Source organism: Xiphias gladius, chromosome 11 (genome assembly GCF_016859285.1).
Source record: "Xiphias gladius isolate SHS-SW01 ecotype Sanya breed wild chromosome 11, ASM1685928v1, whole genome shotgun sequence".
Lineage (NCBI taxonomy): Eukaryota > Metazoa > Chordata > Actinopteri > Istiophoriformes > Xiphiidae > Xiphias > Xiphias gladius.
Window position 1 is genome coordinate 6964108 of NC_053410.1, and position 16940 is coordinate 6981047.

Below are 16940 nucleotides of genomic sequence, written 5' to 3' on the forward strand. Positions count from 1 at the left end.
ATTGATTTTTTTTTTTAATTATTTAGATATTATTAGCAGCTATGGTTGATTTGTGATACAACGGCAAAGCCCCTTGGGTTAAAAAAAAAACATTGTAACTTGTACAGGAGTAATGAGGCTAGAATTGCACAGTGAAAATGCAGAGTCAGAAGTTGCTGCTCGATAACGAATTCCCTCTGTTCTGGAGTTACAAGCAGAAGCATCTACACCTGTCACTTTCACGCTGAATAATGTGGTGAAGTGAAATGCCGTGTCAGGATGGCTGTCAATCAGGCTGGCACTACACTGGCATTTTAAAATGCCACAAATGTGCCGCAGTTTGTCAAATCAGCAATGTAATTATTGTCCAACTCAGTTTTATACCTTTGGTGCAGCACATTTGTTTCTGTGTCACTGTCTTCTTTTGAGTCCCAGTCTGTCCCTCTGTATGTTTCCCGGTTTCTTCTGTGTTTCAGCTCATTATTCTCGCTCTCTCGCTTTCCCGCTCCTCTCCGCTCTCATTCATCGTCTCTCTCCGCATCTCTTTCTCTCATCAAACTAAACAACTAGAGAGAAAGGGGAAGGTGTCGAGAGAAACCATTACAGCATTATCAAATATGCTGCAGCATTTTATATGTTTTAGATAAGTGTATTTGGAGCATTCTTTATGACATGGTGCCTAGTGCGGGATACAGGCAATGAGAGGGACAAATTGCTTGTGTGCCTGTAGGTATTAATGTGTCTCTTGGAGGGCCAATGCATTGATGTGCTTTAGTTCTATACCCTTTTAAAAATGTGCTAGAAAAATCCACATAAAGTTTTAAATGTTAGGGTCTCTCCACCGTAATTCTGAGCTTTGTTCCTTGGGAGGACTTAATTTGACAAAGTGACAATATACAGATGTTTAAAAATGTCATGTGTAGTTTTTTTTTTTTTTTTTTTTTAAGCTCTTGCGGGGTGCAATTTCAACGTGTTTACAAAACAAACATTTTCTATGTTCTTTTCCTTGGGACCAGAAAATACAAAATCATAGCTACAGTACCTACAGATTTCAATTAGGACTAATTGAAATCTGTAGCTACTGGGCAGCTTTTCGCTGTTCAGCTGCCTGGCTGTTTAAAATTACAACATCACATGGGTCAATTTACGGTTAGTCTCTATGTAAGGATTCAGGCCCAAAAACAGCCAGTGCAGAGCCTATAAATAAAACAGAGCCATTTTCTTGGATGCAGGGCAATTTTTAAAAAACAAATTAATTTTAATTTGGTCCCGAGCCTGTCTGTTGCAGTCTAAAAGCTTTCTAATTAAAATCATTTACTGTTACTTTGCTTCAGTATAGTCTGTGAGATAGATTGGCGGGGTTTGCATTTTTTGGGGAAATCCAATTGCTTTCCATCGCGCGATTCATGCCCAATCGATCCAGCAGAAGTAATTGAATCCACTGGTGAATCAACCTTTGATCTTAGTTTATCCTGTTCAGAATAAACAATGAAGTGAGACAGTTTTAGGGCATATTAGTTGGAGACAGGGGGAGCAAGGGAATATTTGTTCAGCTCTGAGGTGGAAACACATCACCTAGATTGAACATCTACGGTTCCTTGACAATAGCCGACACTCAATCTGCTGCTGAGGATGACCGTGTGATTTGGTCAAAAGCTCCACAGCAGACCTTGAGTTAAGAGTGTTTTGTAAAATTATATATGTAATATTTCACACATGTAAAAGACAAAATGTCAGATATTCAAGATGCAGCAGACCTATTTGTTTTTGACAAAAATGAAAGGAAGGTGTCTTGATCTGGAAACCATGGAAACTGTGATGGGCTGAGGGTGAAGTTTATCCCAAACCTTACCAGTGTTCTCTTCAATCTAACTACTTTAGCTTTTTACTTTCTGATGCAATTCGTCAGACGGCTTAAAAACAAAAATCATTTAAACATACAGATGTGACAGATTTGAAGAAAACCTGAATAAATGACTGGAGAAACACAACAAATGCAGAAGCTTCCTGGTGTTTGAGGAGTCAGTTTGCCTCCGATAATTTGATCACATGCTTGGGTCCTAATCTTCTCTGATCATATGCCGTGTTGACAGCTGAGGGCCCAATATTTCACAACATAAGTTTGTGCAAGCTATCAAAACAGCATATGGCAACTACCACCCTGGTCACAAGTGTAACACAGTAGAAAACAATGAGGATCAGTTAATCAGTAGGTTTCTGTATAAAGGACGATGGCTACAAAAGCCATCTCCATATCCTTTATCTCCTCTTCTCTGCTTATTGCCCCTTTGCTTCAAAAACTCACATCTGTTTACCAGCAGCCCATATGTTGCTGCTTCTTCATGCTGTCACCAGAGAGATAGACAGATAGAAAAAGATGAGAGGGGAATTGGAGAGAGAGAGGAGGACAGGAAAGAGAAAGACTGATATCAGGAACACTTTTAAGAGGGAATAGTGAGGAAGTGAAAGCTGATCAAAGGTAAAGTCGTGGCAGGAGGCCGAGAAAGAAAAGAGTCATTTGAAAGAAAGGAAATACGGTAGCAGGGGGAAAAAAGGAAGGAAAAGAGGGAAAGAGACGGAAAAGAAAAGAGGAAAAAGGAAGGTGCCTGCCTCTGGTAAAATTCTGGCTGTTGTAGTTTAAAGAATTTAACACTGACACTAAAACTCTGAATCGACATGGTTCTGCTCATTACACACACACGCATAATTAAGGCATACACACATCTCTCCTCTCACACATGCAAAGACATCACTGAAGCCCCTCGTCCCTGTCACAGACTTACCCTCTTTTTCTACATGCACACCCGCCCATTCGCACACACAACTTTTGGCTTAGTGTTGCAGCTGTGAAGCAATAGCCAGAAAAAGAGAAAGGTTGCCACTGAAGTTACTTTTAAAGCCGGAAGGCAATTAAAACCTGCTATAATTAGCTCTCTACCTTCAGAAAGTGGGTTTATTACTGTAAGAATGGTGATTGTGTGTGTGTGTGTGTGTGTGTGTGTGTGTGTGTGTGTGTGTGTGTGTGTGTGTGTGTGTGTGTGTGTGTGTGTGTGTGTGTGTGAGTAGTTGATATTGACTTCAAGACTCGAGCGAATATGACACATATTTAAAATTACATTTGTGTAATTCTCACAGAGAAGGTAATTTTCCTTTTTTTTTGTTGTTGTTATTGGTGCTTACTCAAATAACCTTAGTTCCAGTCTCTAAAGCTGAGGCTCACAGGTTGCTTTCTTTACCTGCAGTTTAATAACGGTGAATTAACTTAGAATGCCATACAAACACCTATGTCATAGGTGTGCAGTTAAACTGCCCGGTTGCTAAAAATTAAATCCACGCCTTCCAACCAATCAGAGTCGAGATTGTCAGTGGCCATAGTATACAATATAAATAACAAAAAATAAGATGAGTCTGCGGATGGGGAACGTACATGCTAGGTATCTTATCCATTTATTCATTTTAAACCATCGTTTGATCTCATCAAATGTGGGGTGGGGTGCCATTAATGGTGCCCCATAGGATCAAGCCTCCTGACTCTGGTGAAAGGCTGACTTTTCATCTATAGTGCCTCCAGTGCACTGACATTTCTGTTTCACAGTGAAATGTTTTAACAATTACTGAATGGGTTGCCATATTTACAGTATTGATTATATCAATTACCCACAGTATCAATTGTCATAACCTTATTGACTTTGTTCCCTCACTTTTCAGTGCCACTGGCAGGTTGAAATTGTAGTGTTGTGCATTACTTTGGATTACAGCACAACCAAAAGGCCAAAAACTACTGACATTCCCATCAGCCTCGGGTGTAGACTGTGTTAAGTGCTATAATTAGCACATGTTATCATGGTAAAATGTTAAACCGAAATGTTAAACATGGTCACATTATACCTGCTAAACATGAGCATCTTAGCATTGTCATTGTACACATGTTGCCAAGCTGACATTAGCATTTCATGCAAAGCATCACTAGCATGACTGTAGATGGTATGAACACCAGAAAAGAGGAGCTTTGTACATCATTCTCAGAGTTAGTTATATTTACTTGAACTGGATGGCAGATTACTAAAATAAAATGAGGTACGTGTTAATCCCGTGAATAGCTGACAAGCTGAAGTGCTGGTTTGCTTGTTATTTCAACGTGAACCTAAATGTACCGACTAAAAACGCAACAAAGTACACTTCACCCACTCCGGTTTGGACTACAGAAAGGCATCTATAGGTGTGATCACACCCTTTCATAACATTCACTTGTTGCAGCTGCCATCCATAATGTGTCTGCACTGATGTACACTGAAGTACGTCTTACAGAGTTCGTTAGGTGGTGAGTTTAGTCAGCGGATGATGTTTAAACCTGCTCTGCATTCAAGCCACGTTCAGCTTTAATCTTTCATGACGTACTAGACCGTGGCTGATCCCACAATACCATCTGAAATTCAGGAGATAGGGTTTTTTTTTTTTTTTAATGTTTCTAATATTGCTACACGAACTTGGTTTGAGTTTGGGCCTCTCTAGAAGAACGGGGCAGGTGTCTGGGACCAGAGTAGAGACATGGGAAGAGGAAATAGAGGGAATGATGTGGGTCACGGGCTGTAGCTGCTTTCGGAATGACGGCTTTGGTGAAGAGGTCAGGTTGGTAGGAAGCAGGGAGGCCAATTATTTTTGATGCCGTGTGGGTAATTTTAATGAATCTGTTCCTGTCTCCAACTGAGAGCAAATCGAGAAGACAGATGTAGCAAGCAAATATGTTGATACTGAACGTATCAGAAAAAATGTTCCCAGACAACGTCTGTATCCAATCTCGCAGTACAATATCCACCTGTAGGGACTGCAGCATTAACACACGTTTTCATGGTTATGGTTCTGCCCTCACGGCACTTGGTTAAGGGTAGGAAAGCCGGGCTCCTGATCAATGTTCCAGCCGACACCAGTGGTCATGAAGTTTTAGTAACCCCACTATACATAGCTTCTATAATTTGAATGTCAAAGGACGTCTAGTTGCCCAGGTTAAAGCTGTGCATAGTAAAAGGTGTTTTTTTGTTTGTTTTTTTTAAACACACTGAAGGATTGCATATAGTATCTCGCCTGGCCTGGGGAAGCCTTGGGATCATCCAGGAAAAGCTGAAGAATGTGGATGAGGCGGCGGACATTTGAGCTAGTTTATCCTGCTGCTACCTCGAGCCAGATCTGGCTCAGCGTCAGAAGTTGGATGAGTCAATGGATGTGCTGCTGCGCTCCAAAAAGGTCCTCATTGAAGCTGGAGACGAGAAAATCACAGTTAGGCTCACATATTTACAGAATATAACAAGGAGTCTAAAGGAGTCTGGGAGTCGGCGTAACTGGTTTAATACACAAAAAAAGTTCCCAATGACTTCAGACACAATGTGTTTACTTACATTTAACCAACACCACAACCTTCCCCTAACCTGAACCAAAGTGCTTTTGTTGCCTAAACCGAACCACAGATGGGACTGTGTATGCGAACCACCCCAACCACCTCCTGTCGACTGGCTGCAGTAAGTGCCGGGTTTATTTACCGTTAATAAATGTAACGCTTAATTTATTAAAACAAACGGAAAGATAAAGAAACTTTCTCTGAACGTAATCCAGCCAGCGAATATGTTGCCACAACAACATAACTGGGAGAGCAGTTTATTTGTATATGAACCTGATTTCGAGGAGACAGGGTTGCACGAGCAGGTTCTCTTACATCTTCTTCTTCAAAGTTGAAAAGATCTTGAGGAAGAAATTCATAGAAATAGTTTGTAGGTTTTTCTCTGTGTACATACCTGTTTGTGTGTGTGTGTGTGTGTGTGTGTGTGTGTGTGTGTGTGCGCGCACGTGTGTCTAGAAAAGAAATTAATATCGTTGTATGTGTATGTGCATGTCATTGTGTTTTGCTTGTGTGCATGTATAAGCACATAGAGAGAGAGGGGTAGAGATGGGATTAGTTGAGCGGGTGGAGAGCTCATTAGCGTTCTATTCTCCATTGTTTGTTAATTTTCATTTCAGTTTTTAATTATCATTTCTCAGTTTTAGTGGTAATTCCTAACCATTCATTATGTGAATGGGCTGTTTTCATCAAGAGCCAATTTTCCTTTTTTATTTTTTTGATTGGTTTTTTTTGCGTAGATAGGACAGCAGTGATGCTAATTTTAACTTTGTCTACATTTCCTTACATGTGTGTGTGTTTGTGTCCATGCGTGTGATTGAAAAAGGGACATCTAGAGTACACTGGGAAGAGGAATAACAGTCAGTGTTAGTGTGTGTGTACTTTTTACCGCCCGCTAAAGTACAAGCCACAGTCTGTTGTGCTTAAAAATTTGACTGCAGATGACTGCAGATTGAATAGTAAAGTGAAAGTCGGGGGACCACGGTAAAATTGTTTTTAGTGACATTCTATTATGCATATTTCTATTTCTATTTTTATTATTTGGCAGCTATTTTACATCTCTTTTACTAAATCTTTCCTGAATCTGTCCTTCATCTATTTGTATATATCCTGTATCTTTCTGAGAACTGTTTTGCATTCATTCTACATCTGTAAATCCATAAGAATCCCATATAGGACATCATTTTTTTCTAACATCAGTTAGAACATCAGTGTGCACTGAGCTGCAGGTGTTGTGATGCAAATCATATGCCACTGGAGAGTGCTTGTACATTTAAAGCCCAGTGGATATTTTACTTGACCCTTTACAACCTCAATGAATGACATGAATCTACACATGAATATTTTCGTCTGCGCTACATCTATAGATTTTGTTCGTCTCCTTCTGTATTCCGCATCCATCACTCATTCATCCCGGGTTCAATCTTTATCTACTCTGCCTCTCTCCTCCTTTAACCTCGCGGTGGTAGCCACAGCAGAACTCAACCGTCTATCACATCTATCCTTTATTAATGCTTTTCGATTTGATGCTGAAATGACCATTCTCACTGCCGCCACCACTCTCTGAAACTTTACTAAACTAGAATGTGGGTGTTACAACACAAAACTGCTGTCCAGTGTCTAAAGGCAGAACAACATTTGAGTTATCCAAACAGTACAGCAATGATCTAGCAATAATCCACTTAAAGAACAGTTAAGAGAAGTCCCATGTGTGCTTTTTTGTTTTGGGTGAATTGACAATGTGTCTGTTTTAACACAGTTGTGGTACAGAAGAAAGAACCCACTCCCAAAATAAACAGCTTGAAATGCTTTTGATTTGCTCAACATGGCATCAAAGCCTCCCTAACACATTTCTGTGTGTGGATACTGCTTTTCCTCCTCGTGCTCTTCTTCATATTAATCCAAGAAATAGACTTGACAGCTACACAATGGGGGTGACAGAATGTATCTTGAGGCTGGGCAGATTTTACTAGAAAAATTATGATTCGGAGTAGTTAATGAAACCAGGTCTGTACAGTTTGTCACACACGTATCCTGAATGTTCTATGACCATTCTGTATTTCCCTTTATTTAGGAAACTTGACATTTTATTACATACTTTTTCATATTTCACTGAATAAATCTGGTTTGTAGCACAAAAATAGAATCAGGGTCACATGAGAATACATTGCAGGAAGCAGACCAAAAAACATGGCAGTAAATGTTTCTTGGAAATTACATATATATATATGTATATACATATATAAATTATTTCTAAATCTTGGCACCGCCACCTCAGTTGGAATTTCCAGGTGGCTACAAGACGCTACAAGACCCTGGCACAACACGTAGCCAGTCCAGGTCTTTCTTAAAAAAGTGTGGACACATTTACATCTATCGTGGACAATCTTTCAGATTCCCAGACACTGATACGGTGACGGTATTCAATAAACATATCTGTGGCTATTTAACATACCAATCCAGAAAATAAAGGTTATAGAGGGTCATTTCATAAGACTTTCTTTCACCTATGGTGGTTGGGAAAGATCAAAACCCTTCGACTTGAGAATATACGAGCGGAGAGAAAGAAAAAAAAAACATATTTACCACTCCATAGGTTAGATTAAAAAAATGAAATAAAATGTTGGTAACACAGAAAACACAAGCAAATACAGCCAATCGCATGGAACAACATAAGTTTCCAACATCATCCATCAATGATGTTGGAAAATAAGCTCATATTTATGTTACCATTAACACTCTGATAGCTTGACTTTTCTATCAGTGGAGACACTAGCTATACACGAAACCTAGCATGTTCATCAGTTTCTAGTGTGCCCTCGAAACTTTCTTTGTGTTGTAACCCCTGTTTTATTGTGAACAGCACTTCTGTGTTCACGTCTGTGTTCGAATTTATCCTGAAAATTGTTTGACAGTGTCTATTCTGTTTCATTTTCTGCATTAAATTGTTTTCTTCTTGAACTCCACCTTCAAAAAATAAAAAGTCGAAGCTAAACCGAGTCTAAATAAAAACCATGTAGCTCAATTCAATGGCCCGGGAGGAAAATAATTTTTTTCGGAATAGAACAGGACATTTTAACCGTCTGAATTGCGCCATACTGCATAAGTTGAAGTGTCTATGAAAAAAATGAGAAAGCTATTGACAAAATTCTTGTCTTTCTTGTCCCATTTGCATGTATTTTTAAGACAATCCCTAACTTCAGCTCATCATCTGTCCAGTGTTACTACGGAAATTCTGGTCATATCTATATGATGTATTCGTTTACATCCTTAATCTCTTCATTTTTGCTATTGGTTCCTAATAAAGTCCTCGCTAATTACGAGTGCAAAGTTGACAGCGAACAGCTCCCCCTTGCGGAGAATGTACGGCCTGCTAAACACATTTGTGACTGTGTGAGTTTCATTTATCCTTCCATTCATTCTATTCCAGTAACATCTCTTTCTCACTCCGATTCTTTGCCCTCTTATGTATCCCGCCCTCATCCCCCTCGGCTGGACTAACAACCCCCCCCTCATCCTTCCTCCTCCCTCTCACTCTCCCCTCTGAATCTGTCTCATTCATCACGGTAAGTTCCAGTGACAGGGGAGCCCTGCTCGGTGGCAGTCTGCTTAGTAGAGCCTGACGCACACAGCCTTGAAGACAGCCCGGCGAAGTGAAAGTGAGACAGACGGAGGGAGGTATCAGACAGTATGTAAATGAGGGAGGTGAAATGAGAGCGATACAGAGAGAGTAGGAAAGAGAGACAAAGAGGTCACATGCTCTCCCTGTGGAGCTGTTATTGGCCAATGCATTCTAGCCCGTGTGTGTGTGTGTGTGTGTGTGTGTCTGTTTGGTGGGTGACCTTGGAAACTATGGCCTTGTATTTGTGTGTGTGTTTGTTTGTTGTAATGGTGAACGTGCCAGCAGCTGCGATGTAAAAGCACGGACTCACACAGATCTGCTTTTTGCCTGACAAGAAGGAGACTTTATCTTTTAAATATTAAAATTTCAGTCTAAAATGAATTGGTTTTCCTCTTCACATGCTAAATGTGTGTGTTTATGAAGATGTTGTTGTCTCTTACACTAGAGAAAAGATAGCACAGTGTTGTGAATTAACATCACAGCAATTCCAATAATTCCAATAATAATAATGTTTAATGGTTAATTCTGTATTCCAGACATAAGCAATCGTAAAAGAACAGAATTGGCGATGATCTTTTGACTTTCCGTTCTGGACAATATAAGAAAATACCTTTGTAACTAAAGGAGTACAGGAGGCATTCAGACTACAGGGACAGATGTTAAAGCACATCATCTCCAGAGTGTTCAAGCTTGTGGAAAAGTGAAATCAAATTCTGGCACGGCGAAGAGATGTGAATGAAAAGAAAATGCTCAAAACTGAGCATCTCTCAACTGCACAGGAATTTGTACAACCACAAAGATGCTGAAAACCACAAACCTTTCCACCAAAAGGGCAAAGCACTCAGAAACAAATGTACCACACCAAATCTCAAAACTAAAACCAGAAACAAAAATGTTAGATAAAATCTAGCAAAAGCAAAATATCTGAAATGTACTTTACTGCATGACATTACCACATTCTTCACTTCCACCAATTAGATGTAGCCATATCCTCTGTGGGCCAGTCATCTTGTTCAACTGGAAAAACTGTTCCTGTCTTTACTACTGCTTTCTCAGCCCTTATTTCATTTAGTCTCTCTCATGAAGGTAGGATTATAGCAGGACTGTTGTATTAGACTGCTTTAGTTTTGGCTACGTGTACCTCATAAACTGGAAACTGAGAGTATTCATAGTATTCGATTTAGTTATGGACATATGTAAAACGCAGTAAAATTATGCTTTCAGTTAGGTATGTCCTTCAATACACCTCAAGCTTCAGAGGCTTTCACATATTTTTATTATTTTATGTATTATGCCACATAATATATATTCAAAAATATTGCGTATTAGTATATCACATTACTTTTTTTGGTATCGAGTACCTCCAGGAATGCCTGAGGAACAGATCAGAGATTCGGGTATCTTCTTGTCATACTCCATAAGGCCATCGCGCATGAGATGTCACGTTAATGTAATTTAAAGGCCGGGTCACTTTAACCCAGATCAAACGAACCGTCGCACTGAGTTACTGCCGGTGCAATCAGCCGTGTAATGTTGTATTACTGTTGTCACATACGTTCCGAGCAGCTCTGCTCGCACATGCTCAGTTTACCCACTTCGCCAGTGAAACCAAGGTCATCTGAGAGCATCTAATAGTCCCAATCTTTACAGTGCCCGGTTAACCGTCCACATCAGCATCAGCATATTGTTTCTTACGGGCGTTTAGTAATGCTGCTTGCCCTGAAGAACTATGAAGAAATGAAACATTTTTACTCAAGGACACCTGTACTGTTGAGGTATTTACGGGAACTTGTGTTGGGGATACACGAGTAAAAGTACTTTTTTTTTTTCGATTATTGTAATTAATGTTTCTTAAAGAATTATTTTAGTTAATGATTTTTTATTAGACGCAATACAAGGCCATACATCACAAAGGGAATGAAAGCAACTCACGCAAACGTTCACCCACTGCACATGTGCTTCCTCTTGCTAAACTGGCAGGATCACCACATCACTGCAGTTGAATGACTTCATCCGGTCCCTGTCTCAGACTGAGAATTCAACAAGAACCTCTGATGGAGATGCAGTGCTAGAGAGAAACGATGAAGAACAAACAATTTAGGTAATATAGTTATTAAACAGATACACTGCACATGTTTAAAACGCAGTCATTGAAAGTAAATGTTCCCTCTAAATGTATAAGATTATATTTGTATCTTGCATCTTCAAGTAAACGATGGTTTCTTGCATCTGAAAAATTTCATTACATTTAGGAAATTCAATAGCCTGCCATTTTTGTGATCAGATTAGGGTGATCCTTTCTACAAGCAATCCATTACTTACAGCACCCATATGGTGGTTACACTCAGAGGAAATTGATGTCAGTGTTTAAACGATGAGGCCAGTCATCGTTTGATTTGCCAGCTTTGTTAGTGAAACCAAGGTCGAAGAGGGGAATATCCATCATCGTCAACCAACCAACTTCTGCCAAAAAGGGGCAGAAGTTTGTTCGTTGTATTGTGCTGCTGTGTGTGTGTGTGTGTGTTTTGTCTTCTTTGAAAAGGACAAGGCAGAGAAGAAACAGGAGGAGAGAGAGGGGCCGATATGCAACAATGGTCCCTTTGCTGGAATCAAACTAGGGAAGTGTGGTTATGTGGCATGCAGGGTAACTATCTGGCTACTGGGTCGTACCTAGGTATGATGACTTAAGGAGATGGATAAAATGCGGCCATAAAAGGGATGCACATGGTAAGCAACAGCACTCAGATAGGCTGTGGCATCCAAACGATAATTGACTGGTATTAAGGGGCCCAAAGTGTGCCAAGAAAACATTCCCCACACCATTACGCCATCGCCAACAGCCTTGACTGTTGACACAAGGCAGGTTGGATCCAGTGAATCACGTTGTTGACGCCAAATTCTGACTCCACCATCTGCCTGCCTCAGCACCACTCTGAGTAAACTCCAGAGACGGTTGTGTGTGAAAATCCAAGGAGATCAGCAGTTTCAGAGATAGGGATAGGGAAGAGATGCTTTTAGACGGATAAAATAAAGGACAGAAGGACTGGATGCTTCAAAGACTAAAGGAATGGCTGGAGGAGGAATTAAGGATTCCAGTAAGGAATAGAAAGGACAGAAAGCAGAAGAAGAGATCATGTAAACTAGAAAAAAAACAAAATACAAAGAAATCAAAAGTGAGAGATTGAAACACAAAAATTTATGCAGGGCTGCAGAGGGTGAGGGATTGACGTGGAGGGTGGCCACAAGCCAAATGAAATTGCAGAGTTGCTGTTTCTGGGAATATGAGAAAGGTGTGAGCAGAGGCAAGAGGGAGAAGTAATGAGACAGGTAGCGAAAGACGGATGAAGAGGTATGGAGGGCAGCGAAATTCTGTATTTATTCATTTCCACAAAGGATTCCTCAGGAAAGAGCCAATCGGGACTTGTAAGTGATTCTTATGGTTGCTGATGAGGATCAATATTAGACTGAAGCACTGTTGTTTTGTCTCCTCCGTTAACCATCCTTTTCACCTTCTTCTCCACACATTATTTCACAAATCATCACAACTCACTGACAGCATGTTGAGACTGAGAAGCTACAAGTCTGCTGGATTCGCTAAATCTGTACCTCTGCTGTTTGACTGATGTGTGTGAGCGTGTGTGTGTGTGTGTGTGTGTGTGTGTGTGTGTGTTTTCAGGCTGAATGAAGTACAGCTTTTGGTTGCTTTTTCTCCGCTTTGTGGGCGTTGAGGATCAATAATCGATCTTCCCATTCGCTGGTCTACAACCCTAACTAAAAACACACAATCATTAGCCTAACTAACTGCACACGCACATGCGCGCGTGCACGCACACACACACACACACACACACACACACACACACATAAAAACAAGTCAGCATTCAAACAAACATGCATAAGTAAAAACAAGAACGCATATAGACCGGCAAGTAAAGGGCTCGATAGCACTTTCAGTTAAGATCACTACTGTGTTGCCTCGTCTACACACACACACACACACGCTTTGATCTGAGGGGATATGGATTTATGGAGGAGCTGAAACAGTTGCTGACAAGTAGTGTATCCAGTTTCACTGATGGTTCACTGACCCCATCGCTCCCCCTCTTCACTCATTCCCTCCACAATTTCATCGGCTTCATTTCTCTCACTCGCCAGGTAGAGAAAGTCACCGGAGCTGCCAGTGTCAGCCGTTCCATTCCCACCGGGACCTAATTAACCGCATCATGTCTGCAGGGCAGTAAAAGCTCTGAAAGTCTTGTTCTGAATTATCCGAAATAGTGACAGTCAAAGACTGTGCAGTGGGTTCTTGATGATCAGTCTCATTCATGTTTCTCGACCAGTGCTGGCTCTATTCTCATAATTACCCAACTCAGTCCTTTTATCTTCTCCTTGTCGGTTCAAGTCACACAAGCTGGTGTAGAGGAGCATCTCTATAAGCAGCTCCTTTCTTTCTCGTGCTAATCTCGAGAAGGTCTCACATGTTTTTACGCTGTCGCATCTTGATTATTGAAATGCGCCGAATTCGGGGGTAAGCCCAAAATCAATGTAAGGCCTTCAGCGGCTTCAAAATGCAGCCAATCAGCTATCCGCTCCGTTTTAGGGTTGATTTGAAGATTTATTGATCACTTTACAGCACTTCGTGGCTTGGCTCCACGGAGTATTGCCGAATTGCAGCAGTCCTGGGTGCCAGAGCAGTTCCAGACCCTCAGGCAGGGCTCCTTTGCCTGTTCCTAAGGCGACCGGGCTTTAACTGTCAGGGGCCTTCAGTTTTGGAGCCCTCTGCCTGGGGATTTGAGGCTTGCATAATCAGTAACATCTTTTAAATCACCTCTTAAAAAAACGTATCTTATTTAAAAAGCCTTGTATTAGAGTTTTAGTTTTATAGCCCCACTTTGTGTTATGTCAGTTTTCTCTTTTTTATAATTTTTATGTGTTCATTTTGTTGTTTTAATTCATTTTATTTTTATCTGAGGTATTTTTTCCAGTTTTATTTTTTTTATTTTTTTATTTGATTGATCCTTTTGTAATGGTGGCACGGATCTGTTTTGTTTTTTCTTTCTTTTGCAAAGCACTTTGTAACATTGTGTTGAAAGGTATCATAATAAATGAAGATGTTATATAAATAAAGTTTACTATTATTATTAGTAGTAGTAGTAGTATTATGTTGCTATGGAACACTTCCTTCAAATTAAACGACAACATAAATAGTTTGTAATTGCACCATTCATGGCCCTTTTCTATGACAGCAGGCCTTTTGCCCCAACCTCGAGTGTGGCCGTTCGGAACAGCTATAAATAGTTTTGCTTTTAGACATGGGGGGGTGACATTTGTAGTAAATTCAAGCATACCTCAGCCTTTACACTATATGAAGTGACAAGTTACTAGAAACTATTTATCATTTGTACGCTGTAATTCTACTGTCTACTATTTATTTTGTAGTTACGTAAAGTGAGAGTGCAGGATTTCTCATTCCTTTTCAGTCCACAGAGGTTTGGGTGCTAACGACGCACTGGACATTTGATCTGTTATGGTGCGCAACAATGTTTTTGAAGTCTTTACTTGTTAGCATACAATAAGGTGTAAACAAAGTAGAATTTAAATGGTCTGTGAGTGTTCTTTTTTTTTTTTAGTCACTTTAAACACAGATAGACGTTGGAAGGGGGCCTTTAACGCAGTTAGAGCATTACAGCTGAAATGTTTTGGTTAACACACTGATAAATGCTGGAATAATACCTAGTGTTCTACTCTTTGGTGCTTTGATTGGAAGAAAGCTACAATATATGTGAAAGAAAATTTTACAAATGCAGCTGTACATAAAACTCATGATCCACATACTGGATATATGACATGCCACAAGTACACGGTCATTTATTATTGCTCAGTGATAGAGTCACACATGGCAACACACCAACAAACACACGCATGCACAAGGAGGACAGAGTGGCTGCAGGCATGATCAGATGCTCACACACATACGTAATATACTCTACATACACACAAACTCCCACACAGAGAACACACTGTTTTCCTTTTGATTATGTCCACAGCCAGGTAACTGTCATCTAGCTGACACGAAGCAGACACAACATTTCTAATGTTCAAGCACTGTCACTCTTAGGGAATCTATGTGTGTGTGTGTGTGTGTGTGTGTGTGTGTGTGTGTGTGTGTGTGTGTGTGTGTGTGTGTGTGAGTCATATTTTTCTGACAGAAGGACTTTACTTTTGCTCATGTAAGAGGGCACTTGGACTGAAGGAAGCATTTGTTTTTTTGTGCACGTGTGTAAATGCGTTCAGACAGATAGAGCGTGTGTGTGTGTGTGTGTGTGTGTGTGTGTGTGTGTGTGTGTGTGTGTGTGTGTGTGTGTGTGTGTGTGTGTGTGTGTGTGTGTGTGTGTGTGTGTGTGTGTGTGTGTGTGTGTGTGTGAGACACACTTTGTCCTCAAATCCAGACAAAGTCACCATGTCCTCATATTTTACTGAAGAAACATGGAGCTGCTTGTGTGTGTTCTAGGATAGCTACTGACCTCTATCTCTCTTGAGGGTTTTTTTGTACTTTGTACTGTGCTAGTATACTTTATGTTTGCTTACAGGGTAGAGAGCCATGGGAAATATGAGTCTGATCAGGGAAAAACAATGAAACAATACCGAAGCTGATGTTTTCCTTACATTACTCAGTCTCCACACAAAGCTTCACTATGCAGTCACACATTTGCAACCCCAAAAGATGAACTTATTGAATGCTGAAGACTCCATAACCCAGAAATCAAATCTCCAATTTGGAGGCTTAACAGATGCCAAAACACTGGAAAGTGGTTTATGATGGTCTGAGGCAGGAAACTCTAGAAACTTATCAGAGCGGCAGTTTTTTCATCTTTCATCACAACTGCAAGGTAAACTGTAGAAACATGGCGTTCACATTACAGAGTAATTTAGCAGGATTGTGTGCTCTCGTGTATTTGATTGGTCACTGCAGCGCCTTGCCAGGAGACATCACAATGCGGCAAAAGCGGAGTAGGGTTAAACTTTTTTGCCACTCGACCCATTTGCATTTTTTTCCCCATCCCGCTGCAATGCGTTCAAATGAATCAGAGGGATTCATTTTTCACGCTGAATGCAGCTTTAGGGTCTTATCGGTTCATGTAGTTTGGGGACCAAAACATAATTCCCGGGCATGACAAAAAATCTGCCATATTCAGTGCAATTCCGATCATTGGAGGTCAAATGCAATTACTGTTAAGGTGCCATCAATCTGGGGGCTCACATGCAGTGGTAACCTCAAATCATTTGAAGGGACATTTGCCTTTATTCAGTGCAGCTGGGGCCTCTCAAAGCTGTTAACACTGTTTTAATTCGTCAGGGACAGTCAGGTTTAGCAGCCACTCTTCATTAATACCAGCAGGTGTAATTCTGTATTTCTGTACTTCTGACAAGATTAAACCTGCTTACCTGTAACTCTCTGCGCTCCAATATGCATGCTGTGTTTAGAGAACCCCTCTGCATATCTGCACAGAAGCACCACATGCCTAATTCTGCATGCAGAAGAGGCCTCAGAGGTCTCACAAATCTACTTTCATTTGCCGCCAAAGGAGAAGGGCTGAAGCTCTGAACGTGCTGATGAAGCAGTGTACTTACAGTACAGAGAGCCCCAGGTCCCATAATCACTTTTATATGTTATGATGTGACACGTGAGACAGCCATTATGGAAGATGAAACGGTTTTACCCATATGAAAACCAGTTGTCGATGAAACTAGTTTGCTTTTCTAAAGATATAATTACTCAATGCTCATAAATAAAATTGCTGACACAAGCTTCCTAACCCGAGAGTGGAATAGCTTTAATGAGAAAGGCCCGGTTTATCACTACACCTGGTGGTTTCACTGATTAGTGTCACTCTCTCCCTGAAAGAGCATTTGGTTGGAATTAAAACAGGCAGATCTGACCTGACACAC